At 40.9% G+C, this 20,963-nt stretch overlaps 1 protein-coding gene across 1 annotated transcript in view; it reads right to left on the reverse strand.

Annotated features, from left to right (window-relative positions):
* Positions 1-18,478: 18,478 nt before the first annotated feature.
* Positions 18,479-20,963, reverse strand: part of LOC139443184 (protein cappuccino-like) — an 82,417-nt gene continuing 79,932 nt past the window's right edge. The window contains exon 21 of the mRNA XM_071224144.1: positions 18,479-18,537. The gene's annotated coding sequence lies outside the window, so the exon portion shown is untranslated. The remainder of the gene's footprint in view (positions 18,538-20,963) is intronic.

The following is a 20,963-nucleotide window of genomic DNA, read 5'->3' on the forward strand; positions in this document are numbered from 1 at the left end:
GGTTCACATATATTTCCCCATATAATATATATATTTCAGATGCAATTAAAAGCACATCTGGACATGCGGAAATTTTACAGTATGATTGAACACATTTAACTGTGTCTTGGGTATATTTTTAGATGCAAGACATATGTAAAATCAAAAATTATCATTGAGGGATTCTTTGATTAACAACTTGAAATCATTCGCGCATTTTGATTGGTTTGTCGTATTTTCGCACATACACTCATCGATAGGGGGACGAGTCTTTTGCAAGTTACGGAAAGGGGCGAGTGGTAACGAATAAGACCGAGTATAATGCCCCATCTCCGGCTAAGCTTCGTGTCATTCCGGAACAAACGTTCGAGCAACGAGGCCACTTTTGATTTTCCGGGACAAGCCGAGTGGTGTCTCGGGACAAACCTTCGAATAGGATTGCCATTCATTCGTCATCACTAATGTCATTCCGGGACAAGCTGAATGGAGACTGGCCGAATCTCCCAGGAATGTTGTCACTCGTCTCATTTCAGCATACGCATCGTGTCACCCAAGTCAGTCCAGGGCAATGTCGCGACCGTTCATAAAAGATTGCCAGGTTGCAATTTAGTTCTTCACATCTGGACGAAATCGAGCAAACCTTCAAATACACGACCAAATCAGTCAGAAAGAGGCTACTTGTAATGCTAACTGGTGCCACTACTGGAATACGTGGCCGGGTAGACACACTTTGCATACAAATATTGTAGACAGGGGCCCAGTCTTGGTGTTTTCCCATAACGACAAGCTATAACTACACTCACTGGTTGAAGAGGTGGTTACCGAACTGACGAATACCCACAATGTAGGGTGTGACATGCGCACTGCCGTGGGAGGCGGTGACTCCATACAATGTACACTTACAGTGTCAAGCGGTTTAACCCAAGGCGTGATAATGCGACTCAAGTACTACTGTCGTAACAACAAATCAACAGTCACAGCAGCGTCTTGACATGGAAACCCTGGGCGTTCCTGGACACGTCTCAATCTGTACAGAAATATACGTACATTCGACTATAATCACTAAAGGTGTTTATCAAGAAGGGGGTAGAGATGTGACTTTGAGACAGCTGATGGCTAAGCTTTCAACAGGGTCAACTGGTTATATACTGACACAATAAAGAAACGCAATGCCATTTACAAACAATAGATTTTATATTATTGGGTTGCTCGGTGATGTTTTCACGTGACTGATTACCTGATTACCTGAAGGAACCAACTCTTCCGGTTCGAGATATCACAATTCGAGATACAGATTCAAAACATGCGATCAATGCTTTTTTCAATTCTTTATTCTCCCGGTTCTCTTCCATGACGTTTTCACAGCAAATACCGAAGACTGTCTACCATTACACGTCACGTGATACTTTACAGACTTCATTTATTCTTGGACCCGTGAAGATTCCGAGGTAGAATAGGTCTTCAGCAACCCATACTTGCAGTAAAAGGCGACTATGCTTGTCGTAAAAGGCGACGAACGGGATCGGGTGGTCAAACTCGCTGACTTGGTTGATGCATGTCATTGATCCCAATTACGGGGATCGATGCTCATGATATTAATCACTGGATTGTCTGGTCCAGACTCGATTATTTACAGACCACCGTCATATAGCTGATATATTCTTGAGTGCGGCGTTAAACAACAAACAAACAAACAAATCATGTATCCTTGTATATGCAGTGTGTTTATTTTCAGCTTGCGCTCGGGTATAACCTGGGTTCGTTTTCTAATTCTAATCTGTGAACCCATGGATGACAACGCAAACTTACCGTTTAAAGTGGCTACGCTTTCACACACAGCACTCTATCTATCTCTCTCTCTCTCTCTCACACACACACACACACACACACACACACACACGAGACACACAAACACGACACACAAACATACATACACACGACACACAAACGTACATACACACACACACACAGCACTCTCTCTCACTCACACACGCACACACATACACACATACATACATTTTGTGTAACATAAGTAGTATACTAATTCTCCTCCAATTGACGAATACATGGTTATCTATACTCAGCAACAAAAATTCCTGTGACACCAATACTTTAGTGTATTTTTCAAACAAGTAAAGTTTGTTTTTCAGTATTGTAGCACATGTATGGAATCAAGTCACAAAAACGCAACTGCTACAGAAAAGTATGCATTCCATGCAAAAGTTTACTTTTATGCAAGCCCCATGCATTTCACTCCCCAAGAATGGGTATGGCCATGCAGTGGGGACAAGTTCTATTCACTGACGAGTCTCGTTTCACCTCGGCCACAGCATGGACGGATTCGAGTGTACCAACGTCGAGGTGAACGTTACGTCAATCATTGTGACATGGAAGAAGATCGGTTCGGGGGCGGCAGCGTTATGGTATGGGGTTGGATTACAGCAAGACAGAGAACCCGTTTGATAGTGCTAGAGGGAAATCTCAATGGACAGCGCTACCGCGACGAGATCATCCAGGCATTACCTTTCAACATGACAACGCCCGGCCAAATATTGCTCGACTTGTTCAGGATTCTCTTCAACAAAACAACGTGTATGTCATCCCCTGGCCGCCCGTTCCCCTGATCTCTCACCATGTAGGATGGCGTCGTCAACCACGTGTTTCACAGACACTCCAGGAACTTCGAAACATGCTCCAGCAGATATGGACAGATATCCCACAGGACTTTGTGCGACGCCTGGTCCATTCGATGAGGCGAAGATGTGTTGCTTGTATTGCAACCAGAGGTGGACACACACGCTATTGATTTGTAAATTGTCATTTTGGCATGTTCATGTGTTTTTTTATGAAATCACGCACTTTCTGAAGTCAGTATGGCAAATTACACCATTTGAACACTTACAGGAGTCTTTTATCTGTTTCAAACCGAAATTGTTTCAGATTTGGTAAAAAACATAACTTTGCATTAAATCTTATTCAATATCACAGGAACTTTTGTTGTTCAGTATATTAAAGTCCAATTAACCACCTTTGAATTTGATGCCAGATGAGAAATTTCAATGCCGGAGATCGCGATTGTGGATTCAACATATGCTTCACAACCATTACTGAACGGCGTGTCCACACAAAGCGTACAGATTCGTACAGTGAAACCCGTTGCATACCAAACCCTCGTGAGTTGTGTCACTCCGTGGAGTTGTAAGTCAAATGAAGTAAGACACTGAAATGTTAATTACATGGTCGGGTGAACGGCAACTATCAGGGGCCATGAAATGACTCATTTATCCTGGCGTCACTGGTCTCCAGTTCGTTAATTAGCACTGGCTATTACTCACGGCCTCATCGACAGCTCATGTTCAATTTTTCCATTGGGAGCAATTTCAGACCAGAAGACTTGCAGACATACGTTGGTAACAGATCGTAGCTCCCCGTGTGTGTGCGTGCGTGCATGCGTGCGTGCATGCGTGCGTGCGTGCGTGCTGAAACTAGTCCGGACTAATGCCGATTTTATAGCGTAAGCCCACTGAGATACCATGCCGCAGTTTAACATGAATACCCCATTCAGATGTAGTAAGTATAGACTCCGAGCCAACCACTCCTTGTTTTATCCCCTAATGCAGAACGCCAGGCAGGGTAACAACAAGTCACGTCGAAGACCCGGGTTCGATTCCCGACATGGGTACAAAGCGTGAAGCCTGGTGTTCCCCACCGTGATATTGCTGGAATATTGCTAAAAGCGGCGTAAAACCATACTCACTCACTCACTCACTCGTTTGTTCTTTTATATCCCGAAAGTTATGAAACAGGATATTTCTACATAAAAGGTATATTTTTTGTTAGCAACCAATTGAATTTCTTTGATTGTCACTGATTGACACTGATGGGTACAAAGTGTGAAGCCCATTTCTGGTGTCCCCCACCGTGACATTGCTGGAAAATTGCTAAATGCGGCGTAAAACCATACTCATTCACTCACTCGTCAGCAGTGCTCGAAATGCCATCAGAGTGGTAAAAAGTATACTACATCACTTTGGGTTTAGCTGACAAGATGTGATGTAAATGAAAAACTGCCCACACACTTACTTCTGCAGCCATAGCACAGAGTTATCCTCTGAATCGAACCCGGTCCATATGCGGAACAAACAAATACAGAAACAACTGTCTTCTCCACCACCCCGAGCATTCGTGATCATTCGTGGCATTCCGGGACAAGTTACGGAGAGGAGCGAGTGATGACGAATGCACCCCGCGGCCAGGTCTTGGGTCTGAAGGTAAAACAGGCCAAATTGTTTCTAATATCCACTCGCCTCTGAACTGAGAATAGGAACAAAACTACATCTGTATTTAGATTAGCCAGATAACTTGCTAAACCTAGTCAAAACAAAAACTAGCCCGTCTTCCTTCGTAATGAGAAATAACCCGTTGTAATGGCCGATGCAGTGGACTTGTTGTATCTGACCGGCACCTCTGATACTATAAACCACGGGTCACACCCGCCGGCCGACCCCAGCCCACATTCCTGCTCCACACAGCCCTAGACGTAAGATCACGTGAACACTCTCCGAACACCAACTCCTAACATCGCATGCAACTTCGCACAATCGCGTTTATCCGGCTGGGTTTTGCTTGGTTAAAATCTTCCGGATAACCATTTGTCCGGATTATTTTTTTAACTGGAAAATACCGGTGACGTAATTTGCCTCCAACTTAGATTGTTTAAAATGAGATGTTTACGGGTCAATACGGTTCGGAATAATCAGGGTTGTGTGGATGTTTGTATCAAATTTAAAACCTGAACTATGTCAATGCTTTTAAAAAAGTACCAAAATGCTTTCCTTAGACCATCCTTGTGGGAATCTATCAATGTACATCAACAAACACACAAGTATTAGACTGAATTTATTAAGGGAGAGGGGTTAGCAAAAGTACACTTATAACTAATTCGAGCATTTCCCTTTTTGTCAATGTATTTTATTACAGTGTAATTATTGTCTGAAGCACTTGCCTTTGACGGGAAATACTTTATGACGAGAGTTTAAATACTTCGCTAAAGACCGAATGTCATTAATCAGGTAGCATCATACTTTGTTTTAAAGTTATGGGAAAGACTGATGAACCTTGAAAGTTCGTATGGATGAATATATTTAGCTGACACGCCGATGCAGGTTAGTTGGACCCTGTATGTACTTTGCTCGAGTAAATCCACATTATATCAGTTGTCAGGTGTTCTTGTTCTTGTTCTTGTAATTCCAAGGATACATTTATGTCACTGTGACTGTTAAAGAATGAAGCCTTCACATCGACAAGCCCCTAATAGCAAGTTCTTATGAAGTACAAACTTCTGAAAGTATACACCTACCTTTGATGGGACTAAAACAGGAAATAGGTATTCGGTGGTGATGTATTTTATACTCGTATCACAGTTGTGTTTTGGACCTTAAGTTTGCAGTGTTTCGGCGACTGTTTTCAGCCACGTTTCGATAACAGTTGTCATTTGTTGGTCGAATCAATTTTCATGTGTCTACTTCCCATTGCAGGGCAGTATATGTTCAGCGTTTTAAGCGTATTGGTCTTCGTAGGAAGATGCCCCTAGGGAATAGGGCATCAGTGTTATCCCAGGTCCATGTTTCAAATGGCCGAGAACTGGGTCGGCCCAATGGCAGACTGTACTCGTGCCCCGACGGTGGGTCTCGTTGGTCATGTTATCAACCACTGGTTTGCTTGGCCACGGCTTGACTGTTGTTGGTGAGTTTAGTTAAAGCCGCTTTGCACGGTAATTAGTTTTATCCGTGCCAGCTTGGTGTGGAAGGAAGGCCGAAGTTTACCTCTTTGGTGAAACCCACGATCACAGATATAGTGCAGACATATAGAAATATAATAAGGACGAATCTGGGATTTACAACCCACGATCACAGTTTTGTGCGTCTGAGGCGGCGACGTACGGTTTGTGAAGATATTCGTCGAAGGCCAGGGATGCTTCTTGCAGTCACTGTTGTTGGCTGGATGTTCGATCACAGGTTTTATACACGCAGAGTCGATGCATCTCTGTACATCAAATTGCAGCGCCTTAAAAAATTTTTTTTAAAATTGCGACGCCTTAGACGACTTGTCCCTCGTGCCACCTGAGTATTTACAGCTCGCCTTGATGCAGCTCAAATATATACGGCTGCGGGGCAAAACAATACTCACTTATACGAGTGAGTTAAAATATAACTTTTTGTAGCCATATTAAACGACATACGGAAAAATCTTCTTTATGTTTGGCATGATTTGATCACATCCCTCGATTTATCATTGTCGTCTATCCTGCGCCACCTTTAGGGAATTTGAAATTATTGGGTTGACTTTCAATGAGTGAATTCATGTAAGTATGAACCTGAGTTCATGTGTATTGACGTCGGAGCCTTCAGACTCACTGAAGGTCAAGGACACGAGGGGTCACTGTTCATGAACAAATAGTTCATTACAATCTCAAAAGATATTCACATAAATGGTATTTAACCGTCATAGGTTATAGAAAGCTTGATTGGTATCCGTCAGAGGTCAAGATCACGGGATGGTGTGAAGTTGCTAAGTAACTGTCAGTAAGTTAAGAGACATTTATGTCCATTTATGCGAGTTGTACAAATCATAAATATGCTACACACAATCATAAATATGCTACACGCAGTCATACATATGTGTGAACAATCTGAAGATTAACTTTGGTATCCCGAACTGACAATACAACCTTGACACGCTTTGAAAGTCGACATGGCTCCCACAAAAGAACTGCTTGCGCTATGAAGTCTACCAGATAATTTTAACAAATCCGTCCGTTTCAATGAAGGGAAAGATGCCTTCGCATAACCGGAAATAACTTTAATTATTTTGTCTCTCAAGGGTTTGGATCACGCAGATCAGTATTTGGTAACCTGTATGCGCTTGAAGTACGTATAACTCAAGTCAGCGTAGAAGAAGTTGATGTATCTGCTTCAGTTGGTTTGTTCCGTCGTAAATATGTCGTGATTAATGCCACTACAAATTGTAGCATGTTTCTAACCCTCTCATAGATGTAGGTAACAATTAACTCAGAATATCAACGTTCCACAGAATAGAGAGGGGTTCGAGATATGACGCAAGACAGTTGGCATGAACACCAGCTGATTAAGAGAATGGGTGGAGTAACAGCGTTATCAATATCCGACCCATATATCATTGTCTTCGTTCGTTCACAGTGCATCCAACGGTTTCAACATCAAGCAAAAGTACGCTGATATCGGGTCGGAGAGGGCAAACTACAGACATTGTGAGCCACACTACCGGGATCGTGGGTTCGAATCCCAGATTCGCTTGGATTATGTTTCTAGGTTTTTCAGCGCCGAAGGTTCATTCGTACGGTAAACTCAACGCTATTGCCCTTATTGTATATTCATATTTCAAGAAATCGACAACCACACCAACCTTCATGCCAATCAAGCCACCACCATTCATAATAGTATTTGCAGTGGGGGCACCGTCTAAAGTGCCACAATTCGCTGTGCAGTTGTGTCCCTTGGGCACGCCAGGAACCAATTATCGTGGATTCGAATCTCGGTTATCCACGATTATCTTTCTACGTTTGTCAGCACCGTACCAGTGCTCGTTTGATTAACCAAAGTGGTAAACGTCTTTGCTGCGTTGAACAAGAAACAAACTTTATCTTGGTGAGGTGAGGTGAGGTGAAATGGGGCTTAACGTCGCGTTCAAGATCATTACAGTTATATAGCGACTTGTTAGATAGACTTGTGTGTGTGGCCGCTTGTACTACCAGTCCGGACTGATACCTGTATAGTTCTAGACTACTAAGGTATCACGTCGCATATATCGATACCCCACTATGACACAGTATACTGAGTTCTTGTTCATCCCCTTAATTCCGAACACCAGGCAGGGTAACAACAAGTACCGTCTTTTAAAGTCTTTAGATATGATTGGTTGGTTAGTTCGTTTTTTGTTTAACGCCGCACACACCAATATTCAAGCTATATGACGGCGGTCTGTAAATAATCGAGTCTGGACCAGACAATCCAGTGATTAATATCATGAGCATCGATCCATCCAATTGGGATCGATGACATGCATCAACCAAGTCAGTGAGCCTGACCACCCGATCCCGTTAGTCGCCTCTTACAACAAAAAGAGTCAGTGAGTTGGGTTTAACGCCGCTTTTATATCACGGCATGTCAGCTTAATGTGGGAGGAAAGCCCGAAGTGATGCAGGTCTCAGACGTTTACCACTTCGGTGAAACCCACGAGCACGGGTATGGTGCTCACAAACCTAGAAACATAATCGGGGGGAAACGGGATTCGAGCCCACAATCACAGGTTTCTGGCGTGCCCAAGGGACGCAACTCTGCACAGCGGCACCTTAGACGACTGGGGCACCCGTGCCCCCTACGACACAAAGACGCGACCGTCATCAAGACATGAATAAGACAAAGAACAAAGGTAAGTTATGACATTGTTTATTTTCTCACCATTGCCTCAGATACTGGGTCGCATATCTACAGTGCCTTCTGCAGCATAATAAATACATAACAAACTTAATATAAGTAATTCAGCAAGGTAGCTACAGCTCTTAGTACTGTCATAAATGTAGCACTCGGGGTCAGCTGTTATTCGTGAATATACAAAACACTAACCAACAACAAACTAGTGTAGTTCTAAAATGTCCTTGATAGTAAATGCAACATGCATACAATGATACACTCAACTCGAACATACCAAAGTCAAATGGATTCTTTTTAACATAGGTTTCGTATATCATTACCATTGCAGGGCAGTATATATAGGCATTACTTCTATATTCAACCTATTTGCATCTAAAGTCTGCTTTTTATGAACATTAATTTTAATCACATGACTGTACTTTACCTACTCAGCAGAATAAACCTCCCTAAACCTAAGACAGGGTAAATGATGCTCTAGCTCACCTGGATGGAGTATTGCTATAGCTCACTTGCCTGGAATGCAGATGTAGCTCACCTGGCAGAAGTGTTCCTATGGCACACCTGGCCAGACTGTTGCTATAGCTCACCTGGCTGGAATGCGGTCATAGCTCACCTGGCAGAAGTGTTCCTATGGCACACCTGGTTGGACTGATGCTATAGCTCACCTGGCTGGAATGCAGTCATAGCTCACCTGGCAGAAGTATTGCCATGGCACACCTGGTTGGACTGGTGTTACGGTTCAACCTGATTTGAGTGTTGCAATAGCTCACCTGGTCCAAGGCCTTCAGGAGTATCCTGACAACAGGCCTGCAGTAATGGTGTAGGTACAATAACAAACCGTTCTCATGCTTTACACAAAACTAGCAGAGAATGCAAATGTGTCCTTTACAAGGTCCTCAACATAACTGAATCTGAGGCAAATGATACCTACTGTAAGTAAGACATCTTGATATAACAAGCTGATGGGGGACACTACAGCAGGAAACCGTCCTGCTCAGCTCTGAACAACCACCATGGAATAGCACCTTCAGTTGAATGTAGGACTTCAAGGCAAGATAGATAAAACATGTGGATAGGAAGACGTACATCTCTAACACACCATTTTCCACTAATCCCTTTCACTATAAATCAGTAGCTGACTACTGACAATGACATTAATAACCTGTGAGGAAAGTATCTATCAGATTATTTTTACAACGCTACTGAGTTTCAGTTTATCATAAACTTTCATTACTTGCCCTTTTCACATTGTGCAAACAATATTTTGCTCTTAAAAAATTAAACACTGTGATGAAACAAATGTCATTTGCTGTTTCATATTCAGAAAATCATGCAACAATGTTTACAGAAATAGAACAGAGGGTATGCATGTAACAAGCAAGAGACACACATGCTCTAGTTGTGGGGGGCATTAACACTGCATCACTATACCACTCACAGACAAGTATTGACAGTCACAGAGCCTGGATATTGAGTCCAAGTAAGACTGAAACAATCCATTGATGCCAAAGATCAAATTTTAAAACATCCTGTGTTTTGTTCTGTATAACCTCTTCCAAATTATTTCAATTAAATCCCATTAGATTGCACTGATGGAAAGTAAGGATTTATCACATAAATATCATGACGAGTACCCTGGGCCTATTTGCTACAATAACTTGGTTTGAAGTCTGATTCAAATGTCACAATGCTAAAATGCTGTCCAATGAAATTACACAGGTATGAAAGAAGTTCTTCTGGAAGTCACTGACAAGATGAAGTAAGATGGCAATGTCACTTCCCAAACAAAACTACATCAGCAATAGGTCCATAGTACCTCTCATGTTAGATGGGACAGATCACATGATGGTTAAGATGTTTTTGGAAAAATCGGCTTTTGTTTTTTAAAATAAACATAAATGACCACAATTTGACTATGGCAAAGTATATAGTGATATGTATGGTCTGATGGACAAGGTATGAATTGTGACATCAGTGCAGTGTCTCAGCCCTCTTCCACACACACTAGTGAGCAGCATCCAGTACAAGAAACAAAAAGGGCAAGATTTCCAATTCTGTGTCAGTTTGTTGCAACTGTATGTGCACCTTTGACCTAACTGGTCGATCCTGGATCTAAAGTGTGACACACACGTCTATCTTGCTGAATTAATGAGTCATAGTGCACTCTCTTAACAATAACAGCTGAAGTCTTTATATGGCATTTAGAAGAGATACACGTAAGGAAGAGAATTTATGGATGTCAACTTCTGTATTTTGAGGAACACAATGTTTCACCTGTTTTAACAGTATGAGCATACTCCGGAATGTTGTGTCCCTCATAATATAGAAGTTGAGGTCCATCAATTCTCTTCTCTAGTAACAGCTGGCATACAAGTTGTCATTACAACTGTCAGTCATCACCTCTTCACTGAACCAAACCTCCTAAATACAACATATACTGAATCAGTTCACTGAGTAGTCTCATATCTGCACCCCAAGAGTGAGTGAGTTTGGTTTAACGCCGCTTTTAACAGTATTCCAGTTATATCACGGCGTGTCAGCTTAATGTGGGAGGAAAGGCCCAGGTCTCAGACGTTTACCACTTCGGTGAAACCCACGAGCACGGGCATGGCACTGACAAACCTAGAAACATAATCGGGGCAAACCAGGATTCGAACCCACAATCATAGGTTTCTGGCGTGCCCAAGGGACGCAACTCTGCACATCGAATCGTGGCGCCTTAGACAACTGGGCCACCTGTGCCCCCTCTGCACCCCAAGATATGAACCACATTAATCTGTGCCAGTCATGAGAGAAGGCAGGACCTGGAAGCAACGATGAAAGCATGACAGAAAGCATCCAGACACTGTAGCAGGGGGATTGTTAGTGTGAGCCCTACATCTCACAGGAGCAGCTTCAGCAGCAGCAATCAGATCAATTGTCTTGTGAGTGAGTGAGTGAGTGAGTTAGTGAGGTTTGATGCTGTTATTAATAATATTTCAGGCATATTGGCTTGAGGAAAACCAAGTATCAGATTCAAACACTGTACTCATGTTGAGAATCACATCACCATTAGGCTACCCCTTCCTAGACAATCAGTGATGCATTTATTGCAAATCAGCACACTGATATTTATTTCTATGTGAAGATGTAATCGTTTTGAATAAATATTGTACATTATAAAGGTAAGATATCTGAATTATAACTCCACAAATACAATCGTAACATGTGTTTACTTTTTGACAAGCATTTTCATCATAGGATTTACCCATTGTGAGATTCATTTACCCTTTCAAAGCATACTGGTAAACATGTTATGAAATTATTGAAAATCCCACCAGTCGAGTGTTAACATGTGATAATGTGCATACTTATGATTAAACGTGAATGTTTTCGAACTTAGGTGAGATTACTTATAAACAAAAACAAACACAACCTAAAAAAGAACAATCCATTTGTCGGCAATATTTCAGATCTGTCAATGAAAAAAAGCTGTCATTCGTTGATCATTTTGCTCATTTGCAATCACGCAGTGATCAATCAATACATTGTAGGTTTCCTTGCTTGATCAATGTGCTCAGATACAATCAACAACATTTTCAAAACCTTTTCTCAACTCTGCCATTTCAATACAAACATAAGGCAGTCTGACTATATACAGAGTGACTATACACATATTTACACACAACCGTAAGAAAATAACATATTCTACACTATTCTACCAACAACACCAGTTGGAGTAAATACTCCCATATTCATTATTGACAACTTGTGCATGCAAAATTCCATGCTGATAATATCTTTGTTTAGCGGGTTTGGATGAAAGCATTCCGTAAGAAAAACATACAACAAAAAGTAATAAATATGTGTATACATAGTTTGTAAATAAAGCACAACCAATGTAATTTACACATAAACAGAAACAAAACAATTCCGCACACATAGGTGCATTCAATCCTAAATTGATTGAGGTTTTGCTTATGAGGCTTTGATTGGCATTTAGAGAGAATTAGTAGTGAGTATGGTGTTACGCTACTTTTAGCAATATCACAGCGGGAACACCAGAAATGGGCTTCACACATTGTAGTCATGTGGGGAATCAAACCCAGGTTTTCAGCGTCTCAGGCAAATGCTTTAACCACTAGGCTACCCTTCTCCTCTTGGCATTTAGAAGATGGCAGGAAACGTTTAGGATACAAAATGAAGAAGTTGTAATCTACAAAGTTTCCTCTCTTTGCATTTTGCTCAGATCGGTGAAATTAGTTTAGGTTTCTGTTCATGAATCACAGCAATATCCTACTGTTTCATTCTTCTTGACATATAGTTTTTACAAGTAATATAGAAAAAATTAAACCTAATACACTAAACCAGGCTGTAATTAACAATAAAATTATAACAAACAACGTCAACATATATACATATATAATTTGATACCTTTTACTCCTTAGAATGTGACCATCTGTTACAACGTATGGAATGACTGTGTAAGTAGGGCAACACATCTTGCACAACAGGGGAATTGTTTGCCAGCTGTAGAACAGGGCAGAATAAACAGTACCAATAATCTTGAACACAAACATTTCATCTTTTATATGGAATGATATTGGGATATATAATACCAGACTGGAACTGACTGACAAAAACACAACAATAAGAATATTAATCTGTCTTGAAATAAGGAAAATGAGAAAAGCCATGGGAAAACATCTTCCTGATGACTATACATGCTATTTCAACTATTACTACAGCCTTGGACTAAACATCAAGTGGCATAATATTGCTAAGCAACTATGTTTTGTTATCATCTGATAAGGCAGCAGTCAAATATTGTATTACAAGGAGAACTCGGAACTGAGTTTCTAACTTTGAGCGTACTCTAAAGGATAACCTTCCCATCTATTTACCTATACTAAATGTTGACCCAACACAATTCTGGTCCTCCATATTATGATATCTGAATAACTAACTCCTTGATTCTCTCTCCATCCCCTTAAATAAATCTCTTACACACAGTTTCTTAGGAAACATATTTACTACGGTGATGTTGCAGAGGTCCTGATTTGCAACAAGATCTCAGAGCTCCGACTACATCAAGTCAGAGTTAGGGACCAACAATTTGATTTTACTGAAACAAATAAACTGTCCCGAAAATTTCTTTAAAACAATAATTATGCTTCAGACCTTTCCTGCTGCAAAAGATACATTGTCGCAAGGTGTTTTTCTTTAAACTAACATTCAGGCTCAAAGTTTCAAACAAAAAAAATATCTGGTTTGCAGCTGAAGCTGAAAAAATATCTAATGTGGATACAAAATCCTAGTCTGTCTTACAGACCCTGATACAAATATATCAAATACAGCCCATGCAAGTCTGTAATGTTTGGCAAGTCTAGATAGATTACTGTGAGTCTCTGGGCTCCCTTTTATTATATTCTTATTAAGATAATTGAACAACTATTTTTTTCTGTACAATATGTTCATTACAGAGACTAGATGTTAGTCTAACAAAATCCCAGTCCCCTTACCAGATTATGAAATGATCGGTCCCTTACGATTCTCATAGCACTAGGGAGGCTTTTTTGGAAGAGGGCAAGGTGATGCATTTACAGGCAATAGCAGCCTATGGTATAATACACATTAAAATCCTAAATTAACACTGTTCAACAATGTCTTCTACTCAAGCAAGAAAATGAGCACTAATACACAATGTATGTTAAGTTGTTTCCGTCTAATTCAACTTAAAACATAACAGCATCACGTCCATTCATAAAACAATTATTTCTGTCCACAAAAGATTAAAAAATCAAATTAATACAAAAAAACTATAATAATAACCTATAAAAAAATATTTTCCTTTTGAAGTTTGACACCACAACTAGTCAATAACACCATTCTCCCATTTATCCTCCAGTTTTTAATACAGGTGAATTAGTTCCTTGATTCCGATGGGTGTCTACTAAACCTAGGCTAAACTGTCTCTACAGGGCACTTTCTCACTCTCACTCTCATAATGTGGGAACTTTCCGGGTGGTCTCACTCAAATACATTGTTTTGTGACAATAATCAAAGAGCGAAGATAATTTGTTCTTGAAAACACTCACAGAAGGCAAGTTTTATGGGTGTGCTCCTTAGAAGTTTCATTGGAATCTAAGCTGCATCAAAGTTATGAGGCATAGCTCATAAGACATTAACAGAACTAAATATGGAGGTGGAGACACCACAAAGAGAGACTTCACAAATCCTCGTCCCGAAACGTGAGAAAAAAAACATTCAAGGAAGAAAAGGGATCAGAGATATGTTGATCAGCATCTTTTCAGAGTCCTTTCTGCTAGATTGTCTCTACTATTGACAAGGATCTTTAGAAAAGTTCATATCAGCTGAAATGTTGTTCCAGACATAAGTGGATGGACAAACTGTGGATGACCATGAAACTGTCATACCGTAAAACCTCTTCAGATTATTAAAGGGGAGTATGCTCTCCACTCTCAACCTAGATGTTGTAGTTAGTGACAGGATAAATTGAGTAATGGTTTCCGTGTAATTGGGGTGGCTATTTATGGCTAGATTGATAAACATCATAAAGCTTCAGTTTGCAGACAAACTGTGTTTTGCATGACTTCAATCAAGCTAAGACTGTCTTGGATGCTGGTCACCCTGTATGTAAGTAAGAGATATATTCTATACATAATGAGGGCACCTGTTGTGTAGAACACACACAGTACTAGGAATAATTAAAGGATGGAAGCTCATGGCTCTCCACATTTGTATTGGGGGGGGGCAGGGGCACCTATTGGGTCGAGTATCATACTAGGAGTCAACACTAAGGAAGAGAAGCTAATTGTCCCTCTACATTTGTAAAGGGGACATCTGTTAGGTAGAATACAGTACCAGGTACATCACCATGGGAGTTGAGCTCACATCTCACTATATTTGCAATGTGAGCACCTATTGGGAAGGATACGGTAGGACAGTTTAGCAAGAACAAAGCCGCTTATCTGAATGATTCATCCAGATGGTCAAAGATGGGATGAAGTGACTATATCAGTGGCATTGAGCCGTTCTCGTGTAAATACAGGCGGGTAAACATCAGGGAGCGGAGTATTTGAAGCCTTCACCACCAGTCCGACACACAGTCTCCATCCCCTGACAAAATGTCGACCCAACAAGCTCTGTAATTACAACAAATTAGCACGCTACAACAGTGTAATTTGTACTTTTCTCCTTCTTCGATCAATCAGTGCATGAATCCATACTGCAGTCAAAAGGTTTTGTGAGAGGGAAAGTCTTACAGCAGGACCCCCATTCTCTCTCCACTCACCCTCGTTCTCTCTCCACTCACCCCTTTCCTCTCTCCCACACCCTCCCTCTCTCCCAACCCTGACATCTTTCAGATTCAGTAGATTTGCTGACTGCTCTCAGCTACTGGACAAACATTCAGACCCTAATCACATCTTATCTTAAATTAAGATTAGAAAATTTAAATTCATATTTTTTGGTGGTTTTTTTCTAATTACATAGATATGTTATAGTCATTTAGACAGAATGTCTTTCCAAAAAGGGAACTACTACATGTTTTTAAAACTGAAAATGAATTTGTCATATTTACTTCTAAGATGCAAGGCACCTGGTATCAGGTTGAAGGTAACATCTGGCAAAATAAAACTCTTCCTAGTTAGATACTTCTAAAAAAAACTACTATCATCTTCCTAAAGTGATTTTGAAACTAAAATATCTATAAGAAAAATCAATCAAAACAAAAAAATCTACACAGTAGGCACATTACTGGAAAAAACACAAAGCAAACATTCCTAGATAATTGGCCAGACATTCTTTGGTTCAGAACAGATTGAATGTAGATCTGTGTGATGTTCTTAAGCTGTTGATCACATAATTATAGAAATGCCTGAGGGTTAGCTGCAAAACTATCAGATAAAACTGATGAGATGGGACTTTGATCAAAACTTTTATGCCATCTGACCACTTTGACGAACACTGAATATGAAGTGTGTCCAATTAAGGATGAATAGGATTCTCTCTGCCTGTCCAGAAAAAACACTTTTAACAAAGGCAGCATCCCAACACAGCACGCAAGTTGGTAAGATTCTTTTCATACATCACAACGATTAAGGAAACTCAACACCCTACTATTATATCATTTCTTTTAGAAACATGAGTAGAATCTTGGTAACACTTCAAAAGGGTCAATCACTCCACTATGTGAGTACTTATCTGTAAATTTCTAGTTTACCTACAGATTCCTTTCAACAAGGAACTTAAAAAAAGAAGAAAATAACAGCTGATACTGATAAATATTCCAAAGAAATGTAAGTGAAAATTTACCCCAAAATATCAAGGTTTGGTTCAAAATGTTTCCCTAAATTCAAACTCTCTTCAAACTAAGTATAAAGTTTGATTAACTCAAGTACAAACACAATCGCAAGTCTAGCACATGTTAGCATTAGCCAGAGAGCACAGGCATAGAAGATAGAAGTGAACATGTTCCAGGCTATCATATTCCTCTATCAGTACACAGCCACAGCTAAAGTATCATTAATACAAAATATACACTTTCATACACAACTGTTAACAATCTCTACAAAAGTTGTTTGTACAATCTTATTTTACAGATAAATCAAAGCATTCTATCTGATCCTCTCAGCACACAATCTCAGCTGTAAATATCATCCTCCAGTCTCCTTCTGCCTCCAGATCAGACTCCCGATAAAACTGTCTGCGTTATTTATTTACAAACAGGAAAACATAATCCCGTATTGCCTCCATCCAGTCGCCCGACCAGCCCATGCTATCTGGTCCCCCTTCATTTGATGCAAAAACAAAACAAGACAAGCAGCAAATTAAAGGGCACTCCTTTACAATAGAGAGTCTGCCTAGACAGCCGTGTGTTTGAGAGGGTGATCAGTTGTGAGGTGATCAGCACTGGCGGTGGGGGCTCGTTAGGCTTTGTTTGCCAACATCCCACCCTTGACTTGCTGGAGCCACGACTTGCTGATGCTGGCGAGATGCCCTCTCACCTAGTCGCACCCCCCTCAACTTCCCCTACCACCCCCTCCATTTCTCCTATCATTAGCCCCCATTTCTCCACTCACCCTCCATATCTCATAACAACTCACTCCATTAAACATACCCCTTAATTTATCATACCCTTCCATTTTTCATACCACCCACTTTCATTTCTGACACAACCCTCCATTTCCTCTACAAAGTTCCCCTTTCATCTGCTCTTGTAAAGCATTCTCTCCTACTCTTTCTCAAAGTTTTAACTATGTCACATGTTTCCTCCTTTTAGAAGTCTTCTTTTCTTCAACCATTTCTTCAACTTTCACCATTTTCTCACTGACCCTCTTGACACTCTTCCAGCCTACTGTTCCTCTGTTTCCACTACAAACCTCATTTTTTGTATTAACTTTAATCTTCTACCTGAAGCATTTCCAACACATGTATCAAAGGTTTCTGAGATCCCTTCCTATCTGGATGAATCTCCTACAGATCACAGTAAGTATATCTTTAGACCTTACACTCTACCACCATGCTTGGTAAAATGACAATGAAACTCTACATGGCTAAATGTTGCTCTATAGTTTGTGATGAGGGCTTACATTGAATTCAGTACCCATGTGTCAAAGTTGAACAACTGAAATCCTGTGAATTCAAGGAAGTTCTATAAACAACTCAAAGCATAACCAATATTGTATGATAACTCAACACTATTCCAGCCTCTTCAATCTCCATGTTGAGGATGACACCATCCATCACCCTTCATCCTCTTCCTCCACAGGTAATACCTCCTCCCTTCCTCTTCAAGACTCTCCTCTCTGCACCAGTCAGGTCAAGCCAATGGACATCTTCAATCTTAATCAGTCTTTCCTAGTTACCAACAATCTATCCCCTTGTTCAAAATCCATGTTGCTATCTTATCAATTGTTGTCACCTGATTTTTGTCATCAACCCCTAGCCATCTTCTTGCACTCCTCAGATCATCGTCCCCCTCGTCGTGCACTCCTCCCCCCTCTCCCCATCGTCACCCCCCCTGCCCATCATCCTCTTCACACCCTCCACACTCTCTCCTCCTCACTGGAGCCCCGGCAATCATCTGTGAAAGAGAATATAGATCAGTGACTTTCAACAAGTTAATGAGGACCAGCTAGGTAGGCCAGGTACAATTAACGGTACACACAAGCTGTGAGCGGCTCCACTCTGCTCTGTCCCGTAGATAAATTTGGCAAGGAGAAGCAAATAACAATAATCAGACGGTCTGCCTTAAAAACCAGTCCCTACTTCTGCGTAATCAAGAAATCCCATCTCATGTTCTAGGGGCACAGCGTGATTGATACATGGTATTAATTTACTAATATGACACGCATGTTCAACACTATCACATGTTAGGATCATCATTTCTAAAACAAAATGGAAGTAATTGTCTGTATTGGTAATAATACAGAGCTAGCTAGAGCCCAGCTTGCTGTCTCCCTTTCCTAGTGCGTAACAGTCAAGAATCAAATTAACTCCTCCTCATGCAGTGCAGTCGAGGTAATGCATGAAGCGACGGTACTCTGCTGGGGTAATAGTGTCTAGTGGATCAGCTCTCATTACCTGCAGTCTTCTAATGAGTGAGTGAGTTGGGTTCAAGTCTGTTTGTATCTTGGAGGCCTCGAACCAAATTGTTTTCCCTTCCTGCCCAGCCCTAACTGTTATGCTATAGCTCTACACGAAGCAAGTCTAGATTTTCCACAGATTCTGAAACTCCCATCTCACTTGTTAAATGTGGTTGCTTGTTTCTATCAAAATTCCAGGTCTTATATGAGAGGAAAGGTACTGTGCTGACACAAACTATAACCACTACCTCTTCAGCCTAAGTCTAATAAAGTTTCTTTTGGTCAAGGTAGCTCAGCCAATGACACTTCATATATTAACACTAAAATGTACTGAAAATGAAAATGATGAGACAAGCTTAGGCTAGAAGGCGAAAAAGGCTTGGCACAGATCACTGACAAATAGAGCAGTGTTCACATTATGGGGGTTTCTCAGGTCCTTGAGGTCTTTTCCAATGGTATTTTAAATCTGGGGACCCCTATACCTGTGTGAGTGAGTGAGTTTGGTTTAACGCCGCTGTTAACAGTATTCCAGTTATATCGCGGCGTGTCAGCTTAATGTGGGAGGAAAGCCTAAAGTGATGCAGGTCTCAGACGTTTACCACTTCGATGAAACCCACGAGCACGGGTATGGTGCTGACAAACCTAAACATAATTGGGGCGAACCAGGATTCGAACCCACAAACATAGGTTTCTGGCATGCCCAAGGGACGTAACTCTGCACAGCGAATTGCAGAGCCTTAGACGACTGGCCCCCCCCTATACCTGAGTGAGTGAACAGTATTCCCGTTTTGTCACTGTGTTCGCTATGTTAAAACAATGGGGTTATGACAAGGACCCTGGCACTGCTGTGATGTGCAGGCGCATCATGCAGCTGCACAGCAAACTGCAGTGGCTTTGACCACTGTGCCACCTCACCTTCTTTGAGTGAGTGTGTATGGTTTTACACCACTTTTAGCAATATTCCAGCAATATCACAGTAGGGGGATACCAGAAATGGGCTTCACACATTGTACCTGTATCGGGAATCGAACCCGGGTCTTCGGCATGACGAGCGAACACTTTAACCACTAGGCTACCCGACTGCACCACACCTTCTTTGAGTACCTCATCACCTAACATATGGATTAAATTAGACTATGCCGTGCATTAACAGCAAATTACGCTGGGCAGAAAAACATGACTGGTATTAGTACATACTTGTCAATGGCCCCTAAGTAAACAGTATAAATGTCCAAGGCTTATTATTTATAAAAGCTACATTAAACTACGGTTATAGCGAACTCAAAGGGACCACAAGTTCTAGTTTGTTATAACCATAATTCGTTATAAGCAAATGTACAGCCGAGATACAGCAAATGGCAGGGACCTAAAAACCAGTGGTTATAAGCGTGTTCTTTATAACCGTAGTTTACTGTAATCAATACCAGAATTTCCTATAAACAATCCAAATCCCTTGTTACTCAATACTAATTAACTGTCACTGCTCAATTTAAGCATGTGTTCATGTGAACACGCAGTACTACATATTCTCATCGAAGAGAAGCCTGGTTTCTTTGAATCAATTTGAGTCCTCTAATCAACTGAAAGAATGTGTCTGTCAAGTTTATCTGACCTGTGCCATGTTTAGATGCAAAGAACATAATCACAAAAAACTACAAGAATATACTCCAAACATACTTTTTTTGCACAGATATAGTCTGAGTTATCTTTTGACAGACATAAAGTTTGTTTACATCTGTCATAGAGATACAAAAGTTTCTACACAAGGTAGAGTTCATGAGAAAGTTAACTGGGGAGAGAGAAATTATCCCCAGTTGTAGAAACATGCCAGTGCATTCTGCCAGGTCAAGGATACCTCAGTTGACTTCCCTTGACGGTGTACGAGTCAACCCAGACAGAATACCCATGACTTCCCTTGACGGTG

Source organism: Haliotis cracherodii, unplaced genomic scaffold (genome assembly GCF_022045235.1).
Source record: "Haliotis cracherodii isolate W230 unplaced genomic scaffold, xgHalCrac1.p SCAF_5, whole genome shotgun sequence".
NCBI lineage: Eukaryota > Metazoa > Mollusca > Gastropoda > Lepetellida > Haliotidae > Haliotis > Haliotis cracherodii.